The sequence below is a fragment of the Phasianus colchicus genome, chromosome 24 (genome assembly GCF_987193195.1).
Source record: "Phasianus colchicus chromosome 24, bPhaCol1.hap1.1, whole genome shotgun sequence".
NCBI classification, from domain to species: Eukaryota; Metazoa; Chordata; class Aves; order Galliformes; family Phasianidae; genus Phasianus; species Phasianus colchicus.
In genome coordinates this window covers 4,081,936-4,093,021 of record NC_143459.1, presented here as the reverse complement: position 1 = coordinate 4,093,021, position 11,086 = coordinate 4,081,936, and the positions used below count along the sequence as shown (strand labels likewise).

The 11,086-nt window shown below is 47.8% G+C and overlaps 1 long non-coding RNA gene across 1 annotated transcript in view; it reads left to right on the top strand.

The window, feature by feature from the left end:
- Positions 1–2,158: 2,158 nt before the first annotated feature.
- LOC149915130 (uncharacterized) overlaps positions 2,159–11,086 on the top strand; it is a 218,773-nt gene continuing 209,845 nt past the window's right edge. The window contains exon 1 of the long non-coding RNA XR_016459678.1: positions 2,159–5,782. This is a non-coding gene — a long non-coding RNA (uncharacterized LOC149915130). The remainder of the gene's footprint in view (positions 5,783–11,086) is intronic.

Genomic DNA, 11,086 nt, shown 5'->3' with positions numbered 1-11,086 from the left:
AGATAATTCAGTTTACTGAATCCAATTACATGTAATTGGCTTTTTCTCTTTTTCTCCCCCTTTCCCCCCTCCCTTTTTAATTGCTGTTGGAACCAAGACTTTAATGCACTTGCTCTGGCTCCACCAGATGTTTCAGTTATTGGTGTTGCAAGGGCATGCTAGGGATCACAGGATTCAATTAACATCAGAGGTGCAGCCCTCCGCCCGAATGGCTGCAACACATCAGCGACTCCCAACTCTGTAACCCCAGAATAAAAAGTGCTCATGAAATCCTGCCAAAAAAACACTTATGAAAGTTCCCAATGAGGCAAAGTGTCAGTTACTCTTTCCATTTCTTGGGGAGAGTGAGCCTTTTTGCTTTGATATGATGCTTGTGTTCTGAGACATGAGTTTTTTTTATCCATCTCATAGAGTAATGCACTGAAGGAGCCAATGGTGCGGGAGGTCAGGTGAGCATAACAAGCTTCGTGGGATCTTTCTGGCAACGTTTACTTGTTTGTCTGGGACCTCTGCTCAGCAGGACTGTGCCTTCCTTCCTGGCAGCTTTCCAGCCCAACCCTTCCTCTCCTTACTACAACAGAATTAGTAGTTTGCTTCAGCCATCACCGACACAGGCACAACTCATATTTACAGCTCTTTGGCAATGTTCCACCCACTACTACAGGCTGGCACTAGAAATGTGAAGATACGCTGGCTTTCACCCCCAAAACAAGGGGCAAACATTTTGGAGTGTTGGGTGTATGACCTGCTCACAGCTCCAGGTACCCTACGACGTCTTTGCTGCTGGTTCTGCTTTCCTGACTGGCACTGTACACTTGTTGCTAACTCCTTCTGGGGGATATTGAGATGGGGTCTCCTGGCCATGTTGAGAGAAATGAGTCATTATGAATGTGCATGAACTGCAGTTCTTTGGTCATTGTGGGAGCATTCAAAAATATTTGCTGCGTTTTTATCCCGAAAAATTGCTTCCTCTCCTCTTTCCCTTTCCTTTATTTCCTTTTCCATTTTTTTCATTTTTCTTCTTCCTTCATTTCTTTCTTAGCGAAACAAAGAAGAAGAAATATTTGAAACCTGTTTTCTTAACAAGATGATGAAAAGATTTCTCCGTCTTATTCAGACATGACTCTCCCCTTTGAGCCCATTCTTCACTGCATGACATTTAAACAAACTCCTGTTGAGTGAACTGTTGCCAGATGGGAAGAAAGCAGCGTGCTGGCTATGCTGGGTGCTATTATGAGTGTATCAGTGATTGACAAGGCGATTCACACATGTGGATGTAGCTGGCAAAGTACTGTCAGATGCCCAGGATCAGAAGTCCTCCAAGCATGCAGAGTGCTGCTCTGAATTAGCATCAGCATCCAGCAGCCAGGGCACAGCACTGTGGGCTGAGTCACAAAGTGCAAACTTCCCAGCCAGACAAACAGCCTGGCAGAGGAAAGCACACGCTGGAGGATGGGACGGGTGCTGCATTGCTGTTAAAGCAAATTAAGCCCCTCCCTGATTAAGTCCTCTTTACTCCACTCACAGTTTTCCCCTCTTGGTCTTGCAAATCCTGAATGCTGCATGCTACTGTCACCCCACGCTCATTACCACTTCATGTATGCAATGGGAAATTTAATTTAATTAGCCACTAATAGAAAGTTAAAGAATCTAGCTCAGAAACTGATGCATCCAGGCAGTTGTGAGGGCAGCTAATCTGTATTCATCGATCTGTCTTTGCGCCTGAACTTTTCAGCAATCTGAGCTCAGGGGATTCGGAGGGATGGGAATGACAACAATTGCCAGCTCGGTCTCTCCCAAGAGACAGCATCTTTTGCACCGTGCCCAGCAGAATCATTGCCACATCATTTGGCTGATTTTCTACAACTTGCTGTTGGATGCACAAAGGGAGAGGAGGGAGTTCCTTGTTATAGAAAGACCCTTAATCCATTGCCCTGTACACGCAGACCTCTGCATCTCATGCCCGGGGCTTGACCTGCCTATCTGTTCACAGATGGAGCGTGTGTACAAGAGGAGCTACTTTCAGTTTTTAGAGACATTTCTCCATCTGTGAAAAGAGTCTCTGCTGGGCAGCCCCAGGAGAAGACAGCTCTTCCTCCCTTTGCCTTGATACAGAGGGAGGCTGCAAAGGTGGGCCTTTGCCAGGTGGCTGCAGGTGGCTGCAGGTGGCTGCAGAGTGTCTGCAGAGTGGGCCTTTGCTAGCAGCTGAAACACAAATGCAGGCATCCTGTTTTCCAGGCTTGTGCTTCAGTGCTGCTCTTCAGAACCATAAAAAAATATGAAGGGGGAAAAATGACCTGAACCTCTCTGATCCTCTGGAAGAATTGAGTTTAATTCAGTTTGAGCATGGGGGAAACAGTTTGGGTCATTGCCTTTTTAAGTCTAATGGGGGCACCCACTTCTGATCTTTAAGATTTGAGAAGAAATGTACAATATGGTGAACCAGATGGGAACCCAACTCAAAGCTCCTTCCAAACTCCTCCAATGGTTTTTAAGACAGATGCTTTGCAGGATAAGGACTAGCCGTGGGGTTAGAAGCTATAAATACAGTGTGCAAGACCTCCAGGCTGCTTTGCAGTTGAAGGCAGAGGTGCTTTTGTACTAGCAGCAAAGAATTCCTCCAAAGTTATATTCAAAGAAAAAAAGTTCCTTTCTTACTTTGGCTGTTAAGAATATTCTTTTCACTGAACATTTCTTTGACATTCTCTGGGTCAGGTGATTCATCCCATGCCCTGTGTTCTGCTTTTTGCTCTACCTCTTTTTTTTCCCCAGCCACATCCGCTTCTAATAGGATTTTGTATGTGATTAGCAGGAAGCTGCTAAGATAAATGACAACGGCGTCCCATGTTTATTCCTCTGAAGTGTTAATTCAGTATGGAGACCCTCAGGTCTCTGGAAAGAGGACAAATGCAACTCCTCCCCAGTATACTGGTTCTGTAAATTTAATTCATTATCATTTGATGATTTCATCCATAACTTTTTTTCAAAGCAATGGATCTTAATGACTCAGGAAAGCCCATGCAGACAGTAACAAATCTCTATCCCTTTTCTATGTCACCGTGCCTTCCAGAGTCTCACAGAAAGTCACTGTGACTGCAGATGCATAAAGAAGTGTCTCCTGTTTGAAAATATTACTCAGGCTCCAGGAAATTCTCATTTCGACAGGCTCTTGCTAGAGTTATCTGGAAACAATTGTCTTTTTTCAGCAGAGTCTGACGTTACCCAGTCCTGACCAGCCTAAAACACCATAATCTCTTGGCTGAGTGATTCTTGAATACCATGGAGATAATGAACTTGCTTGGGGCTGTATCTTTTGCAGGAACCATGCCCTTTGTCTTATGTTCTGTTTCTTATCTTTAAGCCAATTACTTATCCATGTAGTGACACTGTGTTTTATTACACAGCCTCTGAGTTTCCCCAGAAGCATTTTGAAGGGAAACCTTGCCAGGAGCTTTCTAGTGGTCCAAGCAGCCTGCAGTAAGGAGGTGCTTCTTCCCTACATACCCACTGATCTCTTGAACTGTGGCTACGCTGCAGACTGCACTGATTTCCCAGGTCCCCCTCACCCCATTCTTTAGCCCATCTGTCCTCAGTGCAGATGCCAGACCACCTGACAGAGGCAGCAGGCAATGAGACAACAAGAACTGCAAGTGGCAGCTTTCAAGACTCAAAGGCCTTTCAGCAACTGCTCTCCAGGCTCCACAGACTGCCCTAAAAGGGTTTTCAGGAATGTAGCCAGTAACATCATCCTATGGCAGCAACCTATACGTGAAAATGGTTAGAGATCTACAAAGTAAAGGACTTTGTATATCGCTGAAGAGCATTATTTTTCTTTTCCTTTAATGTTCTTTCCTTTACAAATATTTTTTCTTCTCCCAAGTCATGTTTCCTAAAGGTGCCTTTCATGCAGTAACACCCTTCTCAAGATAGGGCACTAGATCCAATCAGACCGTATTTACCACTTTTTTTTAGCAAGCTGAAAAACAAGTCATTTATAAAATAAAATCCCAAGGAAAAATACCAGACCAAAGCAATGATTCTTGTTACAGATAAGCCAGGTGTTTGTTTTTTTCTTCTTCTGTTTGCTTGCGAGCTAGAAACCACAATATTGCATGGCCTCTGACAAACCTTAGAGAAGACACGGCCCTTTTTACCTGCCTCATTTTCACACTTGACTGTTTAATTCTATCACCTTTACAGACTGCAGTCCTCAAGCTGGAGATTACTGTGTCACAGTGCACAAATGCAGATAGCACTCACTGCAAAAGGGCTTTGATCATGGCTCACTCTTCATATGCTACTATCTAATAATAATATAACAGCACCAGAGAACAGAATCTGTCTGTCCTGACCTACTATCCGGATTTGGCAGCTCATCCACATCTCCTCAGGCTGGGACAGAGCTGGCCAGAGCCACATGTGTGTACAACCTGACCAAGAAGCAAGAAAGCCGCACATACCTGTTTGTATTGCAACACCCACAGCAGAAAACAGCTTGGTAGTCACAGAATCACACAGAATCGTCACCGTGGACCTCCTGCTCACAGCACAGCACATCTCCATTGGCTCATTACTTCTTACGAGAACGTTTATAACGCAGGCTGGCATAGAGCTGGGGAGATGAATTGCTGTAAGTCACCTCAGCCAAAAGAAAACAAATAAAAGAGACCAAAACGGGCCAGCAATTTGTTCTTTTTGCTTTTTGCAGTGCTACGAGTACTGCAGGGCCCTGGGTGGCAGCAGAGCCTGCAGCTTCCCAGGGCAGCTTCAGCATTGCGCTGCCTGCAAGCCACGTGGGCAGGTGGTGGGCACTGCTGGCAATAAGAATACAGCCAACAAAAGTTTTGTACTGGGTGAGTTGGCACAAAGCCCCCAAGAGCATTTTGCTGTGTGACGGCAGGCTTCCTCCATGCTGCAACTGGACAGAAAACTGATATTTTTTCTTTTTTTTCTCTCCTCTCCAAAATAGAGAGGGCTAAAATTTCCAAGGAACGTTATGTGGAAAGAGAGAAGTAAAGTCTGTTGGTTTCCCAGAGGTTAATTCCAACTGTTAATGATGCTGTGAGCACACGCTGCTGAGGCACTCAGCGATCTGCCAGCACACAACGTGCTGCTGCTGCCCCTTGGTTCCCACAGAAGAGGCATCCCAGGCTCCTAAGTGCTCTCAGTGCCTTCAGATTTTGTGTTTTTTTGTTTGTTTGTTTGCTTGCTTCTTGTTTTTCCCACCAGCCCAATTTCTGTCCCTTCCTCACTCCAGTGTTGGCACTACTGTTATCTGCGTGCAATGCTGTGTCACAACGGTGAAGGCCATTCGCTGCTCCTCAGACTCTCGTGCCAGGACTGAGCTGTTCCCTCACCCCTCTGACCTTCTCTTTACTGACCCTGTCAGGAGAAGGCTCACGCTTCAAACGTTCAGCTGATCATTAGAAGCAAAAGCAAAGAACAAAGCCTAGAGGCCACTAGCGGCTTCCCTTGGCTCTGTGAAGCAGAAGCTGACTGTCCCCGCCGGCTGCCCCGCTGCTGAGGGACACGCAGCCCCATCACCTCAGAGCGAGGCGGGAACGGCGCGAGGCGGGAACGGCGCGAGGCGGGAACGGCGCGAGGCGGGAACGGCGCGCGGGAGCTGAGCAGGTGATGGAGAAGCACCGGGATGGCGGCTCTAAGGCGTGGACACCTCTGAGAGTCTACAGCCATGAGTGACCCATAGCGCAGCAGGAACCGCCCCGAGGGACCGCGGCTCATAGGGATGACCCTCAGAAGCGAAGCGCCGCTGGAATGCTCGGTAAGAACCGCCGTGTGACCGCTTTGGGGCGCTCCGCGGGCAGGCGGTGCCTCCAGGCGCATGTGCTGCAGCACAACCACAGAACGGCCGGGGTTGGAAGGGACCTCAAGGGTGGTGAATCTCCAACCCTCTGCTTCATGCAGGGCCACCAACCTCCACATTTAATACCAGCCCAGGCTGCCCAGGGCCCCATCCAACCTGGCCTTGAACACCTCCAGGGATGGACGGGGCATCCACAGCCTCTGGGCAGCTGTTCCAGCACCTCACCACTCTCACAGCAAACAACTTCCCCCTGACATCCAACCTCAATCTTCCCTCCCTCAATTTAAAACCATTTCCCCTTGTCCTGCAGTTATCTACCCTTTCAAAGAGTTGATTGCCCTCCTGTTTATAGGCTCCCTTTAGGTACTGCAATGAGGTCACCCCACAGCCTTCTCTTCTCCAGGCTGAACAAGCCCAGCTCCCTCAGCCTGTCTTCATAATGGAGGTACTCCAGTCCCCTGATCACCTTTGTGGCTCCTCTGGACCCTCTCCAACAGCTCCCTGTCTTTCTTGTACTGGGGGCTCCAGACCTGGACACAGTGCTGCAGATGGGGCCTCAGAAGAGCAGAGCAGAGGGGGACAATCACCCAATCACCTCCCTGTCCCCGCTGGCCACCCCTCTTCTGACAGAGCCCAGGATCCTATTTGCTTTCTGTGCTGCAGGAGCACACTGCTGGCTCGTGTTCAGCTTTTCATCCGTCAGGACCCCCAGGTCCGTTTCTGCAGGGCTGCTCTCAAGGACCGCTCCTTCCAGTCTGTAGGGATGCCTGGGATTCCTCCAGCCCAAGTGCAAAACTGCACTTTGCTGTGTTGAACCTCATTATGTTCACCCAGGCCCACCTTTCAAGCTGTTGATGTCCCTCTGAATGGCATCCCTTCCTTCCACCAACTGCACCACTCAATTTGGTGTCATCAGCAAACTTGCTGAGGGTGAGCACGCAGCTGTGTGCTAAATGGGAAGGGCGGGGGCTGGGATGATCCCTGCAGTGAAAGCAGCAGAAATCTCGGCTCGTGCGAGAAGGGACACCGCAGTCTGTCCTTTCGTACCAATCTAATGGGAAAACGCATCAGCCAGTGGAGCCGCGGGCGGTTGGAGGGCCGTGCTGCCGTGCTGCTCGCCGCCGCCAGGGGGCGCCCGACCGCCGCGGAGCTCGCGTGGTGCGCAGGTGGGAGCGGGAGGCTGCGCCGAGGGGAGCGAGGCATCTGCTGCTGCTCTATGGCAGCCTCCATTTGTAGGATTTTGTGGTTGTTTTTTTTTTTCTTTCTTTTTTCTTTTCTTTAATTTGTATGAAATTGTTGCGGTTGTGGTGCTGTTTGCAAGCAAAATCCGGAAATGCCTACCAGAGGCATTGTTAAATAAATGGCCAGCACACAACTAGGTCTCCCCTGTGCACGTGTATCTCTGGTTTCTCAAATGGAGAAAAGGATGACAGGATAGCAAACCTGGCCTTCCCTTCACACCTGTGGCATCTTGTTGCTGGAACAAAGGGAACTTACTTCTTTCTCACCAGGAGGTGATCTTGGGGTTCACTACCCATGCTAATTGTGGAGCTACCTGCAGGTGTCTGTGTAGATTTCCAAGAGCAACGTGTTATAACTGACCCTCCTTTGGGCAGGGAGGTTGAGCTGAGCCATCTCCAGAGCTGCCTTCCAGCCTCAACTCTTTATGGTGCTGGGGTTTGTCCTTGTTGGTGCTGCTCAATGCTGGGAATGCTTTGTGAGCAGATGTCTGGTAGGGGTTGTTCCCTTTGGTAGAGGCCATCTAAGGAAGTGCTGTGGGCTTTTCCTGGCCTCCAGACGGGGGCTTTTTGTTGTAAATCATGATCTTGGTGTTCACTGCATCCCACATCATCCATCTCGCTTTATTTACACTGAGGAAGCAATCTGAGTTTGCTCCCTGAGTCACCTTCTGTGGGCAGAGGAAATATGAGCTCTGAAACGTCACTGCAGGGCTCTGAAGTAACACCTGACCTTAAGTAAAAGGTGTAAATAGCCTTTCTTCCCACTCCTTGTGTCAACAGGACGCAGACCAAGGCTCCCACTCACTGGGAGAATTAAACACCTCTCAAAAATATTAGCTCTGTGACTCTCTCTCTGTTTCTCTGTGTGTTTCTATGCAGTGTCAGTGATCTGGCACCTGTCCCACAGCCTTTGCCATTATGGGGGCAAGATGCTGCCTGTAGACCCCTCTGATATGAAGTGGAAAGCAGATCAAAACCACAGCTCCCATGGGTGAACAGAGGAGACGTCCCGTGTGTGCAGATGGAGGTTTAGCAGCAGCATTTGGATTATTAAGCTTGCTGTTACCCAGGGTGTGAACAGCCCCATGGCATGGCAGCCTGTCTGATGGGATGAGCTGGGGCCAGCAGCAATGGGAAACCTGTGATGAAGCTACTCCCTTGCTGCTGGCTCGTGAATTAAAGGTAAAGATAAACTAAAAGTGGGTTAAAGATAGTTTGCATTTGTCTGCTTGTGCTGCAGATCAAGGCTATTTGTGACCAAGGAGGAAGGATATTCCTTGCATGGTAATTTACTCCATCTCTTTTTCAATCTTCTTCTCCCCTTGGTCTGTACTCCTTATTTTTCTATTTTGGGTGATAATTCTCTGATGCTGGACTGACCTCCAAGCCTTTTTCCAGGAGAATGAGGTCAGCAGAGAAAAGCAGTCCATAAACTTTTCCCCACCACTCGATTCTGCTTTTCCTTTCACACTGCAGCTTCCTCACATCTCTGAGCTGAGGTCAGCGTGCAGTCTGATATTGATTCATATTGGGAAAAACCCCATCTGCTTTTGCTGTTAAGTCTGAATGGAAAAGGGTTGTGTTCATTGCATGTTTAATTATGTCTGAATAAGAAATCTCCTTGGGACCATTTCATGAAGGACACTTTACAAATGTTTTGTATTATCATTGTAATAATGTAGCAGGAGTTACGCATGCGTGGAGAAGAGACGAGATGTGAGCAGAGCAGGCACGCAGCCTTTGGAGAAATGCCAGTTTGCTGCCATGGAAAATGAAGAGGGCACATTACCCTCCAGAGCTGAGCATCCACTGGTTTGGGATGCCCCTCACTGCAATTCACAGCCCAGTGGTCCAGGGCAGTGCCAGTGCACTCTGTTTCATTTGGGGAGAGGTGGAGGCATCTTGCTGTGTGCTCACCAGTAGGGGAAGTCGTGGTGCTGTGTTCAGGTGGGTGCTGATGTTCTCACTGCATCAGGCACTCTGGAGATAAAGGAGAGCAAACCGTTGATCAGGTCTCTCAGCTCGTTGTGGCAGCAGTTGTACAGCAGTTGTTTTTCTAACACTGTGATTGTTTTCTGTGCTGGTGAGGTTAGCTGGAGAGACCCACTGAGAGCTAATAAATACAAAATACCATAGCAAGTATTTAGAAATTGCAAAAATGATAAGATAAGGAAAAAAAAGTAAAAGCATGGAGGCAGGGGATGAGCATGAAAGGCTTTGTATCTGCTTGCCCCACTCTTGCTCTTTTTAAGGCTAGAGGAGCTGAGTGAAGTAAGCATCTTCCTGGCTCATCTTTGGTTGTCCACTTTTACCATTTCTCTGGTCTTCTGTTTCATAGAATCGTAGAATGGCCTGGGTTGAAAAGGAGCACAATGCTCATCCAGTTCCAACCCCCTGCTATGTGCAGGGTCGCCAACCAGCAGACCAGGCTGCCCAGAGCCACATCCAGCCTGGCCTTGAATGCCTGCAGGGATGGGGCATCCACAGCCTCCTTGGGCAGCCTGTTCCAGTGTGTTTCCTGCCCCAACTGGACATGGTGTGTAACAAAGCCAGTTGAGAAACTGATGGTAGAACAAGTTCTCATAGGAAAATAGAGATAGTTTTATCTAGATGACGCTTGCTGGTGGAGCAGGTGGGACTTTTTAAAGGTGTCACATGAGGAGTGCTTGGCCAAACCCCCTAAACTTGTAGTGTTCAAAGAATGGTTTCTGCAGTCTGCAGAGCAGTGCATTGCAGACCATGCCAGGTGTCACATCCACCCCCTAATGTGGGTCTGAGGTGCTTCCCTGGCCCTTGGCAGACAAGGACCTTCCTGTCCCTGGGATGGAGCTGGACTCACAGCCCCTCCAAGCACAATGACCCCAGGGCAGAGTCTTTTGTGGCATGAAAATGAGACGTTTGGGGCTTAAGGTTGGTTCTGGTGGAAGGAAAGAAGACAATTCTACTTCCTCAAAACTTTTGGTTAACGCAGAACAAAACATTTCTTCCAGTAGTGTGTGTTCTTTCTCAAAATCCTCTGAGCTAAATGGAAGTCAGTGTCCTAATAAACTAAATCAAAACAAGTCAAACATGGGAAATGTATATTTTGGGGTCTTCCTTGAATATTTTTTGTAGTTTTTCTCGATTAAAAAACCAAAACAGTGAGCATTTGTAAAATACAGCAGGGTGGCCAGGTGCTTCCTCTGATTCACAGCAAGGCTGCAGCTATAAATAATGTTAACAGTAATAGTAACTTGTTCAGCACAGCTCAGAAGCAGTGTTAAGCTATCAAATAAAAGAATGAGCAGAACTGAGTGCGTGCATGAGAGTCCATGAAAGAGCTGTGTCAGCATTCTGTCCTGTGGCTGTGGAGGAGAGGAAAATCTTAAGTGTTGTGATGTGGTTTTATTTCCTTATTTATTTATTTTACTGCCAGTGAACAGAGAGCTGCACTGGGACAGAGACAGGAACATTTTCTTTGAAGCGTTCTGCTGCTTTTCTGCACAGTGTTTCTAAGAGCATCCCCTGAACTGCCTGGATTCCTGCTGCAGATTAAAAGTACGTGGAGATGGAGGATAAAAGGGGCGTTAGCAATTAGCTCTGGTGATAACTTCAGCTGCTGAAAAAGTTGCACTAGCGAAGAACTATTAATTGAAATCCCCAGTTAATACAGAACTGTCAATAACGAATGCATAATGGAGAAAGTCCATTTAATTTTTAATTATCACCATCCCCCTCCAAACAAATACAATGTGTTAAATCTTCCTGTCACCTTCAGCCATGCAAAGGATGTTTGATGGAAGTCTTCATTAACCCCAGGTCTGCTCACGGCATCCTGCCAGGCCATTAGCTAGTTAGTTACAATAGAAATGACTGGCACTTGGCATGAGAAAACCCGGGTGGCCCTTGCCAGGTCCAGAACGTGGCAGGAATTAACTCTGTGTGATCATTGCAGGAGGAAGCTGAAATTCCTTGGCTGAGCTTTCTGAGCTGGAAGGGTATGGAGCACATCATGCATCTCACTGGGAGCTTTGGGAGCTCA